The sequence below is a fragment of the Acomys minous genome (genome assembly GCF_964271855.1).
Source record: "Acomys minous genome assembly, chromosome: 4".
Classification (NCBI taxonomy): Eukaryota; Metazoa; Chordata; class Mammalia; order Rodentia; family Muridae; genus Acomys; species Acomys minous.
The window spans coordinates 85,860,249-85,883,296 of record NC_140486.1 but is presented as its reverse complement, the minus strand read 5'-3'; the positions used below and the strand labels follow the sequence as shown (position 1 = coordinate 85,883,296).

At 41.4% G+C, this 23,048-nt stretch overlaps 1 protein-coding gene across 3 annotated transcripts in view; it reads left to right on the top strand.

The window, feature by feature from the left end:
* Positions 1-88: 88 nt before the first annotated feature.
* Positions 89-23,048, top strand: part of HYCC2 (hyccin PI4KA lipid kinase complex subunit 2) — a 63,746-nt gene continuing 40,786 nt past the window's right edge. For 2 of the 3 annotated variants that reach the window (XM_084778686.1, XM_084778684.1), the window contains exons 1-2: positions 89-236; positions 17,901-17,995. The gene's annotated coding sequence lies outside the window, so the exon portion shown is untranslated. Of the gene's footprint in view, positions 335-17,900; positions 17,996-23,048 lie in introns of all 3 variants that reach the window. The other variant, XM_084778685.1, reaches the window with a different exon arrangement.

The following is a 23,048-nucleotide window of genomic DNA, read 5'->3' as shown; positions in this document are numbered from 1 at the left end:
AGAGGCGCTGAGGAGAAGAGTCGAGAAGCCGTGTTTCCCTTGTTCCCGGACGGAATCTTTTTCGGTGGAGCACCGAGGGTGTGGGGGGGGCGGGTCAAAGCCACGGCGCAGCCAATGAGAGCGGCTGTTATTAAGCGCGTGGGCCCACTCAATGAGAGGACTGGTTGTTGTGCTGCAGTTGGCAGGCTGCTGCGGGAGGCGGTGGCGGTAGGAAGCCTGAGGCTGCGGGGTGACAGGTAGGCGGCGGTGCTGTCTTAGTGGGGGGAAGGCACGGAGCCGGGTGAAGAGGGTTTTCTTCTCCGGCTGCGGACGCGATAGCCGGGAGCTGACAGAGGTGAGGTGGGGAGGCGGCGGCAGCAGGGCTGGTGGCGGACCCGGAGCCCTGCAGACCTGGTAGCGAGCTCCGGAGGGTCGTGAGGAGAAGGCGACTGCTGAGGCGGCTTGGGGGACTGAGTGTTGTGGGGGCGACTCGGGGGGCCCTAGCAAGGGCGTGAGGGTGTAGGTTGCGCGGGCTGGGGCGGGAAGGAGGCGGGAGCGAGACTAGGGGTGAAGGAATTTCTTGCAGGAAGCCTCCGGCAAGAGAAGGACGCGGCATTGCAGACACCTGAGTGAGGGAACCTAGGGCCGTTTCCTGGGATAGGGAGCGATGTGGAGGAGAAGAAAGATATTTATTGGTGGTCAGATCTAGCGACTGTACATTATGTAACCCGTGGTAATTATTTTTTTTTTTCCAAACAACTCGACTGATCCTGGTGGAAGAGCAGCTCCTGCGACCCATTGATACATCTGAGCACTTTCTTGTTGTGGTTCGCTCTAGTGTTTTCTTTACCCAGGCAGGCTCTGGAGGAGGAGGAGGAGGACAGCAGGAAGGCAAGAGTAGTCACGAAGCACTTAGCCCAAATATGGACTTGGCTTGAGAGACGGCACGACGTTAGCTTGAGATGAGTGTTGTCAGATTCGTGGTTTGTAGTAACACGACTGGGCTTTAACCTTCAGAAAGGGGGAGACCCTTATAAATCTATGGAAGAATTGGTAAACGCGGATTCGAAAAATGAACAACAAATTGGTAGACAACTCGTTCCCCCCCCCCAATGTTTGGACGTTAAGGACTGTGAAAATAAGATGGAAATCTAAATAGTGGAGTGTCGATTTTTAAGTGATTTGCTTCGTTAAGTCTGAGAAGCTAGTTGTGAGTTGTGTCTTGCGTTTAAAAAAAATAAGCTCCTTGAATGTCATGGACTTAGATAAAAATGTATTTACAAATTCAAGACTATTTTGTTTTGAAAAGTCTTTTAAATTCAAGGTTTGAATGGTGAGATACAGTACTAAAACGAACTCCTTCCCGTGTGTATTGTGGACGGGTACTTAATACTCACTGGGAAAATCATGTTCAAAGACTGGAAAAACACTTTAAAAAGTAGCACTATAAATTACCAAAATGTAAGCTGCTTGAGATGCTGCCGTCAAGTTAGAAGATGAGGACAGATGTGGGATCGGGGAGTGTATTGTCTTTCTGGGCTTGCTTTTGAACTACATGTTAGAAAGACTTTCTAAGATATGATCTTTTTCTACTATTGATCATTTATGTTAGCGCATATAAAGTTAAAATTTGGCGCTCTCTTCTCTCTCTCTCTCTCTCTCTCTCTCTCTCTCTCTCTCTCTCTCTTTCTCAATATCATCTGAGAAGAAATGGGTCATTAGAATTTATTTCAAAATGCCCAACACACTGAAGTATTGGTCAGTGCTTTAAATACAATTTTGAAATGATAACTTTTGTTTTATTACTTGTCTTCTATCTTTTTACAAGAATAAGGCTATCTTAGTCACTAAGAAATCTTATATTTTTGCTTTAGGTGAAATTCTATAGTGCTTTACATACCTGTAAATAAACATTAGCCTTTATGTAGGTTGATAAGAGAGAGAGTGTGTGTTTCTCTTATGTAACCAGCCTACTCTTGCTGTCTTACCCAACTAATGGCTGATTTTCAGTGGCCAGTAGGTGTCATTGTAGAATGCCAAAAACCAAACACTTGGGTAGGGAATTACCATAGTTTTAAAAACACTGTCAAATTAGCTTCTAATAGTACCTGGGTGATTATCTATAAATCATGGAGAGTCTGTCTTTTGAAAGATTTCAGCGTCAAAGCTACAAGTAAGTAATTTGAAACACTGATAGTAAGGACATAGTTTTGCTTGCTTCAAATGGATCTCTCTCTCTCTCTCTCTCTCTCTCTCTCTCTCTCTCTCTCTCTCAATCTCGCTCTCTTCAGATTGCCTCACTCTGTAGATCTGTAGATCAGGCTGGCCTTGAACTCACAAATACCATCTACATTTGCCTCCTGAGTACTGAGATTAAAAGCATGTACCACCATAACCAGTCCTAAAAGCTTTCTTAATAGGCAGTATGGATTTGTTTCATTGTTGTTAGTTCACAGCTTTAACATTTTATTGTAGTATATTAAGTTCTTGAATGACTTTTCAGCCTGACTGAGATTTGTTATTTAAAAACAACAGCAAACACACACACACACACACACACAAAACCCCAAAAACAAATAACAGGCCAGTACTACATAGTTAGAATTAACAGCTTTCCATCAATTATTTTCTAAAATGATAAAATATGGGCAGAAGCCTCAACCATATTGTACTGTCAACTATACAAAATAATATTTTGTTGTTATTTTAATGCCAGAACAACAGGATTTTTGTGTTTCATTGTCCATTTCCTTTTACATTTGTCTGGTTAGTAGACTATGTACTTTCCCATTATAGTAACTGAATATTTCTCTGTGTCTCAAGTGTAACATAGTGGATTCTAGTGAGTGCTGGCACAGAAGTCTATGAAGGTGGTTTACACCTACTGTTAATACAGCTCTTTGCTGCCACAGCCTCCCTTTCTAGCTCTGTTCCTTATGCTTGCTACTAATAGAATACTCTTTAAAAGGAGGGCCTTTGAGGATCTAGGAGGTGGCTTAGCAGGTGTAGTACATGCCATTCAAGTGTGAGGAACGAGTTTGGATCCCCAGGATCCACATAAATGCCAGCTGGCTGTTGGTAGCCAGTCCATAGCCCCAGCATTTAAGAGGCAGACAGGAAATTGCCAGTGCACACTGGCCAGCTAGACTAGTCAGATTGGCAAGTTGTGGATTCAACTGGACACATCTCGATAAATGTGAGGTGGAGAGTGAATGAGGAAGACACTTCTGGCCTTCACATACATACTCACCTGCACATGTGTGCCCCTACACACAGCAGCCCCACATACCACATACATACATACATACACATGCTACACACTAAAGATTTGGACATACTTTTGAGAATTCTATGAAGATAGAGATATCTCAAAATAGACCAGAAGGTGTTTTAGTTTGGGGGGGAGGGGGCTTAGTTTGGGGGGGGGAGGGGGCAGGGGGGAGGGCAGGGGGAAGGATACACGCATATGTTTTATCTGTGTTTCCCTTTAGAGTCTTAATGGTGGGGGAATATGGAGGAGGCAGGTGCACTTGGGGGCAGAGGGGGAATCCCTGAATTACGTGGTTTACATCTGGCCTTCACTTGAAAGCCTTTGGTCTAATTCAGCTTCTGTCACTTGACAGGTAAGAGCCAGTAACAGCAGCTTAAGCTCAGTGAACCAAATCTGCCAGTATTTTATAGCTTAGTAAACTGTTTCTATTTGATGTCATAGCTGGAGTAGCTTTTCTAGCCAGAAGTTGAAGTTGCCAAAAATAAAAATGTGCTTATTGTTTTGGCTTGGATTAGCTTTTACTTGGCACTTAACTGCTTTCTATAAATCAAGCAATTTTCTTTCACAAATTAGTCCTATACTAATTAATTTGCAAAGATACTTAGTAATCTTATTTTCCTAATTAATGTCAGAAAACTATATTGTCTTAGACTTAAATTAAAATTGAGAAATAAGAATTGCAAATTTAGCTGGGAGGTGGTTGCATATACTTTTAATCCCAGCATTCAGGAAGCAGAGGTAGGCAGATTTATGTAAATTCCAGGACAGCCGGGGCCGCACAGAGAAACCCTGTCAGGGGGAGGGGGAAGCTTAAAAAAAAAAAAAAAGAATTACAGGTTGATTAAACAGTTTTCAGTCAAACATTGTATTATGTATTATGTAGATCTTTGCTAAATATGTAGTAAATTTAGAATTGCAAATCTTTTTGGTTTTTTGAGACAGGGTTCCTCTGTGTAGTTTTGGCTGTCCTAGACTCACTTTGTAGACCAAGCTTTCCTCAGACTCACAAAGGTCCTCTGGCCTCTGCCTGAGTGCTGGGATTTCAAGCGTGCACCACAGAGCCCCGGCTGAATTGAAAATCTTTTGACCTTGACATGAGTCAAGTTTAGAAGTTTAAGGACTTTAGTTAGACCTAATGTTTAGAGACTTGGCTGTTTGAGACAAGTATGAGAAAAAGTAAATGGGAAGAAGTAGAAATTCAACTGTGTAGTATAGAAAATGGTATAATTTAATTATTCATAAAATTATAATAATTTTTAGGTTTTTGAGGATTGGCTGCCAAAGTAATAGTCATATGTTGTGGTAAAGGGCACTGACACTGAATTAGGTAAAGATGGGTCACCAAATACTCATTTTGTTATAGACTAACTGTATATAACCTTCAAGAAATTTACATAAGTTAATTCATCATCCATCACATGCATGACGTTCTCTCTCTCTCTCTCTCTCTCTCTCTCTCTCTCTCTCTCTCTCTGTCTTTTGAGACAGGTATCACTGTGTGGCTCTGGCTGGCTGTGAATTCATAAATATCCTGCCCTTCCAGAGTGCTGGCATTACAGGTGGCATTACCACACCTGGCTGTATTTTCTCTTTTATCATCCCGTTAATGTACTGAAACTAGCATCCTGATATATTTTGTTGTTGTTTGCTTTGCTCTGAGGTTAGTTTGAAGTGAGTTTCGCTAGTAGTCCAAGCTAAATTTACCTCTGTGTTCTGAGTGATGGCTGTGCCTCACACCTGGCTTGGTAATAATCTATTAATGGGTCTGGAAATGTAGTTTGGTCCCTAGAATGTTTGGCTGGGTTCGATCCCTAGTACGTCATAAGCCAGACATGGTGGCATGAGCCAGCCCAGAGTTTAGCTATGTAGCAAATTTGAGGTCATCCTACATGAGACCCTGCCACCTCTTATGGAAGTAATCCTTGGTTCTCCAAAAAACAAAACAAAACAAAAACATTTATGCCAGGCAGTAGTGGTGCACACCTTTAATCCCAGCACTCAGGACTCAGAGGCAGGTAGGTCACTGTGAGTTCGAGGCCAGCCTGGTCTACAAAGGGAGTCCAGGACAGCCAAGGCTACACAGAGAAACCCTGTCTCGGAAACAAACAAACAAACAAACCAAAACCAGAACCAGAACCAAAAGCATTTGTTACTGTGTATGCGCATGTACTTTTGGGAGGGTGGGGTGTGTGTGGTGACAGGACAACTTTGAAGTTCTTTTCTTCCACTGTGGTTGCTGGGGGATCAAACTCAGGCTTACGTGGCAAGCCCTCTTACCCTCTGAGCCATCTCATTAGCCCAGATCTCTTTGGCTCTATTGGTTCTTTCTTATATTTTATCATTTATTTAGTTTTGCTTTGTGTCAGGATCTCATGTCCCGAATACTCTCCTTGAACCTCAACTTCTCAATTGCTAGGATTACAGGCATGTGCTGTCAAGTCCAGCTATCTTATCTCTTTTTAAAAGTATTTAATTTATTTAGTATATATATGTATATTTGTATTATGGGCTCACATAGAGCAGATGTGTGGAGGTCAGAGGCCAGTTAGGGGGAGTTGATTCTCCCCTTTCACCATGTGGGTTCTGAGGATTGAACTCAGTTTGTCAAACTAAGTAGTTAGCACCTTCACCTACTGAACCATCTCTCCTGCTCCATTTTTTAAGTTGACACATAGTTATACACATTTATGGGGTGCTATATGATGTTTTAATATATACATATACACTACATGCATATATTATATAACATGCAAGTCAGGGTGACCTTCCTGAAGTCTTCAGATACTTATTTTTGTATATTTGTGGTGAGAACACTGAAAATCCTAGCTTCTGTGAAATATAGATAATTTCAGTTATCTGTACTCATCTCACTATGTAACAACATCAGAATTTCTATCGCTCCATTACCTAACCTTTTTCTATCCCTCCCTCCCGCTTTCCCAGCCTCTTGTAACCACTCGTTTACTCTCTACTTCTATGAGATCAGTCTTTAAAGATTCTGTACATGAGAGATCATATGATAATTGTCTCTATGTGACTAACATTTAACATAAGCACTACAGGCTTATCCATGTTGTCACTGATGACAAGATTTCATCTTTTGACTCAATGATGTTCTATTGTATATATGGCACATTTCTTTACTCATTCAGCAGTTAGTTAGTAGACACTTACTTTTGGCTGTTGTGAATAATACCTCAATAAACATGAGATGCCAGTATCACTTAACACTGATTTCATCCCTTTGGATATATACCCAGTATTGGACATAGTGGATTGTCAGCTTTTTTTCTTTTAAATTAAAGACAATGAAAGTTTGTATATTTGTGTTTTTATAATGTTGGATTATGTAATCCTTTATGTAGGTCTGTGGAGTAAGCCACAGAGGGACCAGGTTATTTTCCATTTTCCTTAAGAATGAAAAACAGAGGCTGGGGATATAGTTTGGTAGAGGTGCATTTTAGGCACATGTGCTACAAGCTCTAGTCAATGTGAACAGTATGAGCAAGAGAAAACCCATAAACAACATAACCACCATAAAAATTTATGAAAAGTTTACTAAGACATCAAATAAGAACTTCAAAACTGGGCTGGCAAGATGGCCAGTGGGTGAAGGTTTCACCTCCAAGCCTGGTGATCTGAGCTCAGCCCCCAAACCCACATCACGGTGGAAGGAAGAAGCAGCTCCTAAAAGTCGTTCTCTTATCTCTACCTACACATACACAGTAGCCTGTAGGACCTACACATACCACACACAAAAATAATAACTGCAAGAATATTTTAAAGTTTAAAAGACATTAAATGGAAAGCATGAAGGATTTGTTCAAAATTTTTGTGAATTAGGTAAATATGATAATGAGAATCAGCCCTAACTTTTGCTATATCAGTGTTTCTTCAAGTCAAATTTCTTCAAAGTTAAATCTGAGTCAGTTCTGTCTCTGTGTCTTTGTCTCTGTCTGTCTGTCTGTCTGTCTGTCTGTCTGTCTATTCCCTCTCTCTCTCTGTCTCTCCCTTTCTTCCCCCCTCCCCTTTTCTGTGTAACAACCCTGGCCATCCCGGAACGTACTCTGTAGACCAGGCTCACAGAGATCCCCCTGTCTCTGCCTCCAGAGTGCTGGGGTTAAAGGCGTAGGCCACCACACTTAGGGCAGTTGTTCTCCTTTTAAAGTAAGAATTAGTGCAACTTTTAAACAGCTTTTTAGAACTTGTTTATTTATTTACTTGCATGTCTGTGTACTATGTGCATGTGATGCCCGTGGTAGCCAGCAGAGAGCGTCACATTCCCTGGAACTGGTTTTACCCACACTTGTGAGTTGCCATGTGAGGGGGGAATTGAACCTGAGTCCTCTCAAAGAACAAGCACTGTTCTTAACCTCTGAGCCATCTCTTAAACAACTTTCTAACATTTTCTTTTCAATAAAATATTTTATTTTCCTAATTCTGACTTTCTTGCAGTTTTGTGTTTTCGGTAAGTTTTGCAAGCTACATCACTTTTCTATACTATAACCTTCAGTGTCCTGGACTCCTTTCACTGAGTCAACTGAATTGTAATTGTGGTATACCCCAGAGCTTAGAGGCTCTTCAGTCAGTCTTGCTTCCTACTTGGCCCTTCTTTTACAGCAGAAAAACCTTATACTTTATCCACATTAAGTTGAGACCCACCGAAGTGGCTGAAGGTGTCTAGTACAACAGATTTGTTGCTAAAGTCACATTCTGCTTTACCAGTTGGGAATTGTGTTTGACTTCTAAAAGCAGATAAAAGAGCTGGGCATAGTGGCACACGCCTTTAATCCCAGCACTTAGGAGGCAGAGACAGGCAGATCTCTCTGAGTTTTAGGACAGCCTGATTCCAGTGTAGTTCTAGGACAGTCAAGGCTATACAGAGAAACCCTGTCTTGAAAAATAAACAAACAAGCAAAACAAAACATAGAATAAAATAAACATACAAAATAAATAACCTCTGCTTTTGAAAAATAGTTTACTTCCTTGTTTACAATTTTAAAAATCAGAAATAAAAAGTATAGGGCTGATATACTTCAGAATTGTTAGAGATCCAAACTCCTCTGTTTCTCCTTTGCCCTTGGTTTAGTTTGTCTTCCATGATCAAGGTCACCTAGTGGTACTGGCTGACCACTTCTAGGCAGAAGGGAGAAAAATGAAGTGGATGCACTCATCTTCTAAGAAACATCTTTAGAGAGAGGCTGTGGTGGCGTACACCTTTGATCCCAGCACCTGGGAAGCAGAAGTAGGCGGATCTCTTGAGTTCTGGGTTCAAGGCCAGCCTGCTCTACAGAGCAAGTTCCAGGACAGCTAACACTACCCAGAGAAGCCCTGCCTTGGAGTAGGGGAAGCAAACCCCACAAACACACACCTTTAGAAACCCCTGTTATACAGAACTTATGTGATTTTAAAAGGTAGAGCTTAGTCTTTCATATACATAATTGCAAGTAGAGTTTATAAATGGCTTAGTTAAGTGTATGTATAGGCTAGATCAATGGGCTCAAGGATAGGGCTCTATATTATATATAAACTAATCATCTTTTTCCTACTTGCTGCTTTTCCTCATTACTGTATCTGCTATTGACTGTGTAGCTGCTATCAAGCTGCTTGTTTATGAATTAACTTCTATGTACTTAATCTTACTAAGAAACAGAAATACAAACTCAACAGAGACATACTCTCTCCTCTAGAGAAGCTGCATTTTAATAATAGGATTTGCAAACTTGTCCACAAGTTTCTGAGAAGAAAAAGTATTAAGTTTCAAGCTCAATTGGAAATAGCTACCACTATGCCTTTGTTTACCACATCAGTTTTTACAAGGTGTGAGAGGGAGAGGCGAAGCTGACCTTTTGGACGGGCATTACTAAATGAAAGTGTTCTAAGGTAGAGGGAAAAGATTTTCCCCAAGCCCAAGAGAAAGGGTTGTTTTTATATGCCCTAACGTTTGTCCTCTGATGTGAGACCTGCTTGTTCACTAGTCTTACATGTCACTATTCTGAAAAGTGCATACTGGTGCATGATCTAATATAAGCATTCTGTTCCAAGAGATGGTTTCAGCATATATTTTCATATTTAAGGTATATTTATCAGTGTTCTCCAGAAAAACAACCACTAATAAAGGATACAGAAATGGTTAGAAATTAGCTCATAAGACTAAATTAACCAGTCTTAAGAACTGCAAGATATGTTGGCAAACAACTCATCAGAGTTGATGGTGTATTCCTGTCAGTGTCCAAATGCCTAAGAGCTTGAGATGATGTAGTTATTCTACACTAAAATTATCTGTCTTGAGATGCAGAAAGGGCAGAAATTTGACCCCAAAGATAAGAAAATGGTGATGTCTTAGGAGAAAGGCAAATTCAGGCAGGAGGAACATGCTTTTACTTGGGAGGAGGTTTAGCATTTTTGTTCTATGTGTGAAAACTACCCACCCCAAGTAAAGGAAATGTTTCATTTATCTACAGATAGTTAACTATTATCCACAGTAACCTCAAAGAAACACCTACGATAATGTTTAACTACATATTGGTGAGATCAGAACTCTTTTTATCCAGGGTAGGGCAGAAATATATTATGAAACAGTAATGAACACAAATGATATTTTAATGTCTCTAATAACTATTAATTTGACAATGAAAATACCAGTAATTTTTATTAGAATCCAAATCACAGAAAACTTTGTGCCCCACACCCTGTGCATATGTTCATAATCTGATGTGAATATGTCTTGTTCTTTTTGACATATTATGGATTCTGTTCACAGCCCTGGGCCCTAGGTCAGCAGCTTGGGGTGGGAGAGGAAATCTGCATTGACAGAGGGAGAAGGTTTGTAAGGGGAGGTGATTCTTCACTTGAGAGGTGAAGGAAGAGTAGGATAGTTAGCACACAGTTAAAGATATTCCGTAGAGGAAAGTTCTACAGACAGTGCTTGGAGAAGTGAGACAGCTTGCTTTCTCATGGCATTGTTCATCAACATGATGAATGTGGGAAGGTGCCTGTGATCCCAGTACTCCAGCGGCCTAGGCAGAGGGATTACAAATTGGGTTGCCTAGCAAGACTATCTCAAAAAAAAATTCTTTAATTTATATCTCAGTCCCTGCTAACAGGGCCATTTGTTCACAAGCCTACTTAAGCAAGTACTAATTCAAAAAACCATTTAGCCAAACTATTGTATCCATATCTGTGGTCACCCCTCTTTTTAAGTCCTTATTTTTATAACTTTATACATTGTGTAAAGCTGAGCCTACTGGGGTATTTTCCTTTTCTTCTTCCTAGTGGGCTACTTTGTTGTAATAATGTCAGCTCAATGTATGAAACCACACACAAACCAAAGTCATTTTTTTTTCTTTGCTTTTGGTTGTAGGGAATTTTATAGGTCACAGAGTAAGGCAGAGGTGACATGCAGAAGTAAAAACCTTAGATACTAGAGTCATTCCTTTTCTCTGTGTTTGTGGTCTGCTGCAATCTTGCTGTGTATATAACAGCTGTAGTCAGGGTTAGCTGGTAATGTCACAGTAGTTACAACCAATATTCAAATAATGGCCTGGGTTTGTTTGTTTTTAAAGGAAATGGTTATTTATTCCTTCATGAGATCTGCTATAGGCCTGGTGGCTACAGGCAGCATCTTCACTTGGTAGTGTGTATCCCTTTGACTCTGTTATCAGAACAGCAAGGGACGGATTTGCTAGATACTGCTTTCTGGAGGTGAAATGCCTTTATGGACATCATTTTTACCTTTCGATCAAAACAAGTCTAGAAGATAGAGAAAGAGAGGTCCTCCTTTGTGTACTGAAGAGGAGAAAAGAACTAATGTGTGTCTGTCACTTCCATTACTGATAAAATGCTGTGGCACATTTGCCTTTGGCTTGGTGGATCAGAGCACTCAGTTCCTGAAGATTGGTTAGGGTACATGGTCACTTTGGAGGCTTATGAATACTTTCTTCCAGGGTCCAAAAGCCAGGTCAGGAGCTGTTTCTCAAAAGGAGAATGATCATCTTCAGGAGGCATAGTCTCTTTTAGAGTAGTAGTTCTCAGCTGGGCAGTTTTGCTCCCAAGGGGATATTTGATGGTATTGGAGATATTTTGTCAAATGTAGAGAAAATGTGAGTGGAATTTTGTGGGTAGTGACTTAGGACTGAACTGCAAGCTGTGACATACCAGGCTGGGAAGCCTTGCTTTATGTGGAGTTCTTGACCTACAGTCCCCTGTTGTGTCTTCTGTAGGGACCCACTGGTAGCTTTGCCAGCCACCTTATCATCGCTCATGCACTTGGAACACCATTAAGTTTGCTGGATTTAAGGGCCAGGATTAAATGGCCAAATGATGACATAGCTGCATTGCCACCGTGATTTGTTGCCTGTCCTTGTCTTGGGTTCCCTTTGAGACGGGCAGCCTTGTGGGTTATTTGGGGGAAAGTGACAGAGCAACATACATAACATGGTTTATGTTATATCTAGAATTCGAGCTGGCCTATCAGGTGACTTCTGTATTACTTTTCTCGTTATTGTGACAAAATGACTGACAAAAGCAGGAAAGGAAGGGTTTATTTTGGGGTCTCAGTTTGAGGGTAGAGTCCACGTTAGTGGATGAATCATGCTAGCAAGAAAGTAAGGCAGCGGCTCACATAGTAGTCACGGGAAGTAAGAGAGAAGAGCGGTGGTCAGCTCAGTGCCTTCTGTCAGTCCAGGACCCCGACTCCCACAGTCAAGGGGAGTCTTCCCTCCTCAGATAAACCTTTCTGGAAACACCCTCGCAAGACACATGCAGAGGTGTGTTTCCATAGTGACTCTAAATCCAGTCAAGGTGACAATTAATTACGATTCACCAGAACAGCTTCTTTCCAAGAGGTAAAGGGTGGCTGAGCCAGCCATTTGAAGGGCATATTTTGGTATATCCAAGGGTGTCATTAATATGTAAAACTGCTAAATTTTCATACAGTTCTTCTAATATGTCGCATAAATGTAACTTTTACTAAAGGACCTTGCTAACCAAGTGAGATAAACATGATGTTCTCAGCATAATCAACATGCATGATATTCTTTGGGTGAGATTTACAAAGTTTGCATAGCCTTGCCTGGTGTGGGAGTGTGTGCTTGTAATTTAGGCACTTTTAGAGCAGGATTGTAAGTTTGAGGCCCCCCCCCCCCCAAACTAGATAGTGCAAGACCCTGGAGGAAAACTGTCTAACTTGACAGTTGGCCTCCTCACTTACTAATTATATGACCTTGGCAAAATGATTTAATCTCTCAGAGCCTGTGTCCTCACCTGTAAAGTTGGGATAATAACAGTTATATAGGATTACTTACTTTATATAGGTAAGTTATAGAAAACTGTCTGAAATAGCACCAGTGTGCTGGCTAGTTTTATGTCAACTTGACATAAGCTAGAGTCACTGGCTAGGAGTGAGGCTCAATTGAGAAAGTGCCTCCCTAAGACTGAGCTATAGGCAAGCCTGTAGGGCATTTTCTTAATTAATGATTGATATGGGAAGGCCTGGCCCATTATGGGTGGGACCACCCTTAGGCAGGTGGCCCTGGGTTCTATAAGCTGCCTGAGTAAGCCATGCGAGCCAGTAAGCAGCACCCATCCTTGGCCTCTCCATTTGCTCCTGCCTCCAGGTTCCTACCCTGTTTGAGTTCCTGTCCTGACTTCTTTCAGTGATGGACAATGATGTTGAATCCTAAGCCAAATAAACTCCTCCCCAAGTTGCTTTGGTCATGGTGTTTCATTACAGCAATAGTAACCCTAGCTAAGACCGCTAAGTATAGCACATGTTTTAAAATATTAGCTAATAAAAACAAACCCTACAATAATGTACAAATATTTTTTCTTGTTTGTTTGTTTGTTTGTTTGTTGTTGTTGTTGTTGTTTTTGAGACAGGGTTCTGTCTAGAGAACCTAGAATTCACTCTGTAGACCAGGCTGGCCTCAAACTCTCAGAGAGCTGCCTGCCTCTGCCTCCAGAGTGCTGGGGTTTAAGGCATGTGCTACTACTGCCCGGTTTTAATGTTCATTTTCTAATTGTAAATATAAGTACGTGTATATAAAGCATGTATCTTTAAAGTTTAAACAAGAAGACATACAGTGAAATGGTGGCTACTAGGGAATGAAAAGGGGCAGAGACAACATGGGGACTGTTTAATGGTTGTAAAATTTGAGTTTTACAAGATGAAAAGAATATGAAATAGGTGGTGATGATGAGATAGTAAATTTTAATATATGTATTATGCTACAATAAAATAGAGAGGAAACACAAAAAAGTAAATATCAATTAGCTTACATTTCTTTACCTTAAGAAGGGTTGTTTTGAATTGTCTCTTAATTTAGGTAAGGATGGGAATTTTCATGGAGGTTAAAATGCTATCAAGTGCAGAGACTGCCTTTTTTGATTCTGTTCATTGATTATCCGCTTCTTTAAAGGTGTTTATTATTCAAAGGCTTATTCTAAAATGTAGCATATTTTCTTGGCATTTTATTTTACACTTTGATAAATTGTGTCTATATTACTTAAACATACAATATGCGTAGCATGTTTATATAGGTCCTTCTGGACCTATAAAAAGGTCCAGGATATTACCTATAGATTCTTGAGAATTTGTGTAGGCATGTCATCTGTAGGATTCCTCTCCATTTGTTTGTTTGAGTGAGCGAGCGTGGGTCTCTTATAGCTGAGAATGGCCTTGAAGTCCCGAATCTCCTACCTTAATCTTCTAAACTCTGGGACTGTAGGTTTGGGGCACCACACCCAGCTTATTCCTCAGCTTTTCTATTTAGTCTCTTTTGGTTGTTCAAGTGTTTGTTTCATTTGTTTCTCCAGTACCTCAAGGATTTTAAATTTTTTATATAATTCCCCTCTAGGGAATGGCTTTTGGCATTGGCTAAACTCTAGGTCAGTGCCAAGCAAAGATAGGTTTGTAGGTAGGATCTTCCAGAAATTGCCAATACGTTAGATGATTGCATTTCTCTGGGAATGAAGCCTTGAAGACACTTTAACCCCACTATCCTTCAGTGGCTGCCCCCTGTGGTTTTCTGTGATTGGGAGCTATTTTGTTTTCAGAGCTATTATTAACATGGCAATAGGGCAGATTAAGATTCTACAGAGCTTTCTGTTTTTGACCAATGTTCAGTGCTGCCAGCCCCTCTATGTGGGGGATATGGATATGGTATATGTGCGCCTAACTTGTATGATTTGTGAGACCGTTGGTCCTCACCTTCTCCAAGGTCTCCTGCTGTTCACATTTTCTACCTCAGGTTAGCTGGCCCTTGAGTTTCCTGGGATTTTCTTGTCTCCACTACTCATTTCCCTGTAGGAGTGTTGAGATTGTAAACACACTACTGTCTTGTTCTGGAATTATTAATATTTAATATTGGTTAATATAATTATTAAGGTGGCAGTTATCCCTTAACCTGCTATTTTAGAAATAAATGGGCACAGAAACCTCTAAGATTTTTAATAAGCCTTAATACACCTGGGGCTGGGCAGATATTAACCTTCTAAACTATCTTGTCTATTTCCCATTTCCCAAACACCATAAAATACTTGCACATGCTCCACTTCGGCTGTTCCTGCTCCATCAGGCCAGTCCTCAGAGTAAGCTGCTTGGGCCAAGTGCTCCTGGTTCACACTAACCCATCGCTACCTGCTTCTCCTTCCTCCTGTCTCCCCTGTAGTCCTTCTGTGCCCCCCATCCCCACCCCAAAGCCCTTGAACCAAGGCTCTGCCCATCTCTCACCTGCCCAGCCCAGGTGTAGGCACTTTATTTGCCAGTCAGGGACAATTTGGGAGCCAAGGTTTGTTTGGATACATGAGGATTTGCTCTTAAGGAACTTGGGGAGCAAGCAATTAACATTTGAATACATAGCAGCTGCATATGAGCCACAGCACTGTCTACTCTGCTTGAGTTTGCAGATCCTGACTCTGAACTCTGGTCCTTGAATTTGCATGACAAGTGCTTTATCCACTCAGCCATCTCCACAGTAACTTTTCTTAAATATACACTTCACAGTTTGCTTTAAGCCTTTAATTCATTTCCACAGTTCATGAAAAACCTTCTTCTGACAATGTTTCTAATAGGACAGGTTTTCTAAAGCCATTACTTCACTGTTTGCACTGCCATCACTTACGATTTCTAGGTTCATGTGTTCTAGAACAAGGAATTGGACAGGGGTGTGCAGATGGTAAGAGAAGACAGCAGACTAGCGTTAGAAAGAAGATCACAAGCTCAGTAGTAAGAAGGACTGTCACCCTCTGTTTTGTTCATTTCTTGGCTGGGGAGCTTTCCCATCTTCCTCTCTTTTAACTGGTTTCTTTGATAGACTAAGTCTCAGCCTCCATGTTGGGTTTTTCTGGACCTTCTCTGCCCTATTTTCTTGCCTCAGTGCCACTTACATAATCTCTTCTTTCCTTGCTTGTATATGAAATGACTGTTACTTTGTACAGACATTGTGCATATAATGATGAATAAATACTTCCTCCCACATATAGCTTGTGCTTATATTCTAGTGGGACAAAATTGGTAGTAAATAAGTTTGTCTGATTTTGCAGTGCTGAAGATTGAAAACAGGGCCTTGTACCTGTAAGGCGAGTGTTCTACCCCTGACTGCAGCTGCTCCACAGTAAACAAGTAATCGTAACTATCATTCTGACCAGTAAATAGGATTTGGGGAAAAAGAATGTTTTCCTTTGCACTTTGAAGAGCCAAGACTTGAATAAAGTATCAAAACAATGCAAGCAGCTGGCAGCAAAGGCAGTAGCAGTACAGCACAAGAGTGAAGTCACATGTTGAAGAGATAGCAAGACAGTAAGTGTCACTAAAGCAGGCAAAGAGCCAAGAGTGGAGACAATTGTTGTTACTAAAATTGCCTAACTTGAACCCATTGGTATCCAGGACGTGCTCTTAGTAGTAATGACTTTCCTTAGTCATTGTTCCCACTGTTGGTTTCTTTAGTGGACTGACCTTCCAGCAGTATAGGGTTGCTGGGCTGATTTATAAAGTGTCTTAATTGTGCATAGTTCTGAATTCAGTGTCTCTCAGAATGCCTTGGCTAACTAGCTGTTTTGGAAATTATCAAATAGTAAGAAGTTTTAAACTGCTTTTATGAATAATTTTATCCTTCAGCAAGAATGCACCCTCTAAAATTTCCATAAGCTCCCCCAAGTAGTGCCATCAACTAAGGACCATGTGTTCAAATACGTGAACCTGTGGTGGCTTGTCTTACTCAAACACTACATTTCATCCATGGGCCCCTATAGGCTCATGGCCATTTCACGATTTAAAATGCATTTAATCCAAACTCAGAAGTCTCTACAGTTGTTAGTAGTCTGAACACTGTACAAGGTCTCTTTCAAAGCTCTTACTCTGACCTCTTACGCTGGTTGTAATGATGCAAACTTTTAATCCCAGCACTCAGGAGGCAAAGGCAGTTGGTCTTCATAGTGAGTTCCAGGCCAGTCAAGGTGGTGGTCTACACTATTACTTGTTTCCTTAGAAGTTTTTTGAGAGCAATTTATGTACTGCTTTTCTATTTATAGTTTGAGGCAGAAGAAATTAGAAATAAGACACAAAATATAATCACTAGTGATTATAATAAAGCATATCTTCTGTTTCTTTTTTTTTCTATTGGATTTCTAGCCAGTGCTGGCCTAGAACTCCCTGTGTAACTGAAGATGACCTTGAACTTCTGCTCTTGCTTCCACACCTCCCCCCCCCCCCCCAGTGTTGGGATTGTGCACCCCCATGCCTGTTTTATATGGTGCATTGTGCATGCGAAGCAAGCACTCTATTGATAGGCATTCTTTTTTGACGAAATGAGCCGATTCAGGCCAAGTTAAAGTATAAAAGCAGGGTTATTGGGATCTGCTCTCTGGCAGGTTCACCAGTCCTAAGGAATGGAGCCAGGGAAGTTGTCTTGCAGATAAGGGGGCAGAGACAGGGGAAAGGGAGAGTGTGCACACCAACATTTAAAAAAAAAGCTTTATAAAATCTTTCATAACTCTTGTCTTTCATATCCAAACTGCATTCAGTTCTTTTCTTTACCTAATATTTAGTCTTTCTTTATGTTATACTGTATCCATATGTACATTTGTTTACACATATAAATATCCAATTGACCTAACTCCTTTCTATTTAAACCTCTTTCAATTGCATTGCAATGCTGTCTTTGTTATAAGTCAGTTGACATGATTTGTGCATGACTGTTTATAGGATCTATTTTCCTTTTGTTACTTACTTAGATTAGCGTGAGGATGGGTGGGTGGGTGCATGCATGCTAGCTGAGCTACAGTGAGTGTGTGTGCTACTGCACAAGTACCGAGGGCCTGAGTTCAATGGAGAAGACCATGTGTTTCTGCCTGTCTGTAATCCCAGTGCTGAGGGGGCTGATGGGAGGGTCTCTGGGGCTTGCCGGCTTCCAGACCAACCAAAAAACATTCAGTACTGTGTGAAGGGCATAAGGCGGGAAGCAGCAGAGAGGGATGCTCAATGTCTCCACTTGACCGTGCCCACGTGTGCGCAGCCTCACATATATGTACACATGCACACACACATAAAAATGAAGAACTGTTTTTTGAGTGTGTCATTTAAAATAATTTGTATGTATGCTCTTGAGAATATTTTCTTAATATTTGAGTTTTTTATTTTTATTTTTTATAGAATTGGAAAATATACTCTTGACAAATGAATTCCACACTTGAACTCTGCCGCATTCCTGTGCCACCTCCTCCTTTAGAAAACTTATCTTAAAACAGGTAAAATTATGACTTTAGCTTTTACAAAATAGATGAAAATATAATTTCTCATGATTAAACATATTAAGAATTTTTGATAGTCTGTGGTGAGCAGCTTTATTTATTATACAATTTTACCTGACATGATCATGTTGTACTGCCTTTGAATTCAATTTTTGAATTATTTTAGTAATTGCATTTAATAAATGTGTTATCTGAATTTTTCTTCTATTTGGTTCATTTATTCAGCCTGATTGTGTTACCAGGGTGCATCTCATCACTGTTGTCCAAAGCACTTATGTGACTCTGGCAATGTTCTCTTTTTGTTCTGTCTGGTACAGGAAAATAACCACGTGTCTATTTCAAATATAGCTACAGCAAATAACCTGCTTTTTCTAGTGTTATTAATATGTACAAAGCATGCAAAGTCAAAGCCAGGTGTAGTATGTGTGCCTGTAACCCTAGCGCTTAGGAGGTAGAGGCAGAAGGATCAAAAGTTCAAGGTCATCCCTAGCTAGATAGCAAGATCCAGTCTCAGAGAAGGGCCTACAGGAGAAAAGAGAGCTCAAATAAATATTTATCCCCAAATCTGTTTTGCTTTAACCCAAGATCCTGCACACATCTCAACAATCTCACTGTTTTCATAGAAGACACATGCCAAGACAGGCCAAGAGGAAAATGGGAATGAGCAAAATCACTTAGTTGAATCTACCCAGGAAAGCAGTTGGTTGGAATTCAGAAATGGCTGACAGGGCCATGTTAGTGAAAGCCTCAGAATGACAAGGTTCAAAATAGGGATAAGGAGCAAGAAAACTTGCAAAAGCAGTGCTCGCACTACATGGAGTCTGACCACCAGATCTAGCATCCTGACGGGAACCTGGTGTGTATTATGAAATCTCCGGAATGGCTCTCGGCAGGGGGCTCCACACCACCAGCCTCATGCTCATCCCAGCTAAAACTGAGTAGATAGCAGCATAGCTTTGCCATCATAGAACCCAGCGGCCACATGTTGCAGACCTGAGTTTCGAATGTTGTTGGGAATGGACTCATAGGGTGTAAATTTTAGCAAATTTAGTTGTGGACTGATACTGGTTCTGTATGTAGTCCTTTACTATCTCCCCACTCCATGAGGAATAATGGACTTGGCTGGCATGGTGTCCTAAGTTAGAGTGTGTATCTGTATGAGTGCACATTAGGAGAGCAGGATAACCAACATTAGGTTCTCAAGCATTAGAAAAAAATACTAGAAATGAATTTGGAGTACAGGACAGATTGCCTTATGAAGTGAAGTCATCAGTAAAAACTTGTTAAGACAGCAAAGCTGTCCAAGGTATGTTCTGTTAGGTCACAGACCCTCTATGTGCCCCCTCCCCTCTGAGAGAGAGGGGGGGGGAGGGAGGGAGGAAGAGAGAGAGAGAGAGAGAGAGAGAGAGAGAGAGAGAGAGAGAAACAAAGAAAGATTAAAAAAAAAAAACCTTGGAGTCTGTTTGTTTTGAGCAACTAACTACTCCTGAGTGTAGGGCCTGCCCTGGAGCATGGTTGATATACTCAGTGTCCAGTAAAGCTGTCCAAGGTATGTTCTGTTAGGTCACAGACCATCTAGTTTCCCACCTCCCCCACCTCACCTCCTCTCTCCCCTCTACGCTCTCTGTCTCTGTCTCTCAGAAATCAGGCCCTGGCCCCTCAAAACCTAGAAAAGTCAGAATCCCCTTTGTTGGTGGTCTTTGCCTGAAGGCTGTCTTTATTTGCCAGCAGGGTGCGGTGTATGCACATTATGTGCTTATGTGGGAGTCCTAGTACAACCTTGAGAGCCAGTCCTCTCCTTCCACCGTGTGGGTTTGGAGGATTGAACTCAGGACAGCAGGCTTGGCAGCAAATGTTTTTACCCACTGAGCTCTCTCTCTGGTCCTCTCTCCAGTAGCTTAGAACTACTGTATCAAAGTACAGTTTTAAGTTTTGCTTTAGGGAATTTAGTCTTTTCAATAAAAGCTGCCTTAATCTAAGTTTCAGACATACACTTGAAATACTATCATAATTTTTCCAATTTTTGAGGGGAGGACTTGAGACAGGATTTCTCTATATAGCCCACCTGTCCTGGAACTATCTCTTAGACCAGACTGGCCTTGACCTCAGAGATCCAGTTGCCTGTCTTTGCCTCCTGGGTGCTGGGATTAAAGTCATGCGCCACCATGGATGGCCCATTTTAAAAAATCAAGTTTAAGAATTTTCAGTAATAGTTATTATTGACTACCTCATATGTTGTACTGGTAATTCTGTGGCTTCGTTTATCTAATTTTGATTCCTTTGAAATCTTGGCTGTCCTGGACTTAATTTGTAGACCAGGCGGGCCTAGAAGTCACAGTGATCCGCCGGTCTCTGCCTCCCAAGTGTGCACCACCACGCATGGCTCGAACCATGTTTTGATAATGACAAATAAAAGTGGAGCAGAGCCATCTAGGCAGTGTCAGTGGGGGCTCCCTCTCTGTGGTGTGGGCCTCAAGTTGGACCAGTCTTTGGATGGCCACTCCCACCATTACCCCAGCACATCTTGCAGGCAGGACAGGTTGTAGGTTGTGGGTGTTGTGGCTGGGTTGGTGTTCCAGTGCCACTGCTGGAAGTCTTGCCTGGTTACAGAAGGTGGCCAGGTAAGGTTCCACATCCCTCGTAACTAGGCGACTTCTCCAGGGTCACTCTCATAGATCCCAGGGAGTTTCAGCCGCACTAGGGTTCTACATTGTCCCCAGTTCCAATCCTTCCTCCCAGTCCTCTCTCCCTCTGTCCTCTCCCCCACCTCCACATGATCCCTCCTGTTTCCATTCCTACCCATGCCTAGTCCACTCAAAAAATCTACTCAATTTCCCCTTTCTGGGGAGACCCAGGATAGAGCCAAGCTTGACTGGTTTGTTTTTTTAAAAAGAGGTGGGGGAAGCAATGAAATGATTCCTAATGGTGCTCTGCTATATTCATAGACTAGAGCCTAGCCAAACTGTCATCAGAGAGGCATCATCCAGCAGCTAATGGGAGCAGATGCAGAGACCCATAGCCAAACACTAGGTGGAGCCAGGGAACACCCCACCGCACCCCTAACACACATAGCAGAAGAGAGGGGGAAGGATTGTAGGAGCCAGAGGGGTTGGCCCACAGAATCAACTAAGCAGCGTCACAGGGGCTCACAGAGGCTAAAACAGCAAATACAAACCCTGTATGGGTCTGAGCTAGGTCCTCTGCACATTTGTTACTGTTGCACAGCCTGGTGTTCTCATGGGACCCCTAACAGCAGGAGTTGGGGTATCTCTGACTCTTCTGTCTGTGCTTGGGACCCTTTTCCTCCTACTGAGCTGCCTCGGCCAGTCTTGACGTGAGAGTTTGTGCCTAGTCTTATTGTAACTTGTTAAACTATGTTTGGCCTGCTCCTTTTTTTTTTTTTTTTTTTTTTTTAAGGGAAATGGAAGAGGAGTGGATCTGGGAGAGAAGGGAGGTGGAGGAGGGCCTGGGAGAAGTGGAAGGAGGGTCACTGACTGGTCAGGATGTAATGTATGAAAGAAGAATTTAAGGGCTGGAGAGATGGCTCTGAGGTTAAGAGCACCATCTGTTCTTCCGAAGGTCCCGAGTTCAATTCCCAGCAACCACATGGTGGCACACAACCACCTGTCATGAGATCTGGTGCCTTCTTGTGGTGGGCAGGCACACATGTGGGCAGAATACTGTATAAATAATAAATAAATCTTAAAAAAAAAAAGGAAAGAAGAATTTTTTAAAAATGGGGGCAGATGATAGAAGAGTAAATTAGATACAAATAATTTTGAAAATGTGTGTATAGGTATGTGTATGTGCATGTGTGTATGTACCCTTAGAGGCCATAAAAGGACGTCAGATCCCCTAGAATTGGAGTTACAGGTGGTTATGAGCTACCAGATGTGGGTGTTAAGTACCAAACTCAGGACTTCTGCAAAAGCAATATGCACTTTTAACCACCAAGTCATCTCTTCTGCCTCTTGCATTGGATATAAATATTATATGACTGACCTTAAGCTGATAGCCATTTTGCATAGTAATCAGAATACAAAATTTATTATATATTATTCTATCTACTTTGTTATAGCTTGAAATGTCTTATAATGAACAATAAAAGCTAAATATTCAAATACACAAAACCTGATATAAGAGATACAAAACAGGACACCTACATTTATTTATTTATTTACTTACGTGTTTATTTTATTTACTTACTTGTTTTTGTGGGTGGGGCTATGGACAGTATACATTCATAGACTGCTCTGAGATCTAAGCAGAACTGTGAATCCTACTTCAGAAAAAGAGCAATAGGGCGAGGCATGTGGCTCAGCTGGTGCAGGGCTTGCCTACCATGCAAAAGGCACTGACTTCATTGCCAGCACAGAGTGAAAAGACAAGTACCAACACTGTTAATGGTTTAAAGAGAATTTTGGCCTATAAAACATGTTTTTGGAAGAGTTACTTTTCTGTCACCTCAAACATCTTGTTTATAAAATGAGGACAATAGAAGTATCTATGACAAAAATTTTTCAGGTTTTGTTTGTCTGCTTTGTTTTGAGACATGGTCTCACTGGGAAGCCCTAGTTGGCCTAAAAACTCAGTATGTTGACCATGCTGACCTCAAATTCACAGACATTCTCCTGCCTCTGCTTCTCCAGTGCTGGAGTAAAGGCATGTGCCACTACACCCAGCTGATAAGAGATTTTTTTTAAAAACAGAATAAATAACACACAAAGTCTTAGAATAGAGATTGGCTGTTTGGATTTAATTAATAAACACTATGACTAAAAGCAACTTGGAAAGGAAAGAGTTTTTTCATTTTATACTTTACAGTTCTATCATTAAGGAAGACAAGATAGGAATTCAAGGTAGGAGCTTGAAGCAGAAGCTCACAGGAATGCTTGCTTGAAGTCTCACATTTAGCTACATTTCTATACATCCAAGGGTCACCTTGGTCAGGAATCTCCTCCGTCACTTAGCAGTCAAGAAAATACTGCACAGATAACAGCCACTGGCCATTTTGTCAGAGGCTACTCTTTAGTTGAAGTTCCTTTGTATG